Genomic DNA, 648 nt, shown 5'->3' on the forward strand with positions numbered 1-648 from the left:
AGTTGGAGGATGAGGATGAGGATAGGAATAAGATGAGGATGAGGAGGAGGATAGGATGAGGATGAGGAGGAGCAGGAGGAGGAGGATCAGGATAGGACGAGGAGGAGGATATGATGTGGAGTTGGAGGAGGAGGATGAGGAAGAGCATGAGGATGAGGATGACGACGAGGATAGGATTAGTATGAGCATGGGGATGAGGATGTTGACGAAGATAAGGCGAGGATGAAGAGGAGGGTAGGATGAGGATGAGGATAGGATGAGGAGGAGGAGGAGGATAAGGATGAGGATGAGAATGAGCATGAAGATGAGGATAGGATGAGGATCAGGATGAGGATGACGATAAGATGAGGATGAGGCGGAGGACAGGATGAGGATGAGGATGAGGATGTGGATAAGATGAGGAGGAGGATATGATGAGGAGTTGGAGGAGGAGGATGTGGATGAGGATGAGGATGGGGGTGAGGACGAAGATGGGATGAGGAAGAGGATGACGACGAAGATGGGATGAGGAAGAGGACAGGATGAGGATGAGGATTAGGATGAGGATAGGACTAGGGGGAGGATGAGGAGGAGGAGGAGGAGGATGAGGAAGAGGGTGAGGATAGGACGAGGATGAGGATGTGGATGACGAGGAGGATAGGATGAGGA

This window comes from Lupinus angustifolius, chromosome LG16, assembly GCF_001865875.1.
Source record: "Lupinus angustifolius cultivar Tanjil chromosome LG16, LupAngTanjil_v1.0, whole genome shotgun sequence".
Classification (NCBI taxonomy): Eukaryota; Viridiplantae; Streptophyta; class Magnoliopsida; order Fabales; family Fabaceae; genus Lupinus; species Lupinus angustifolius.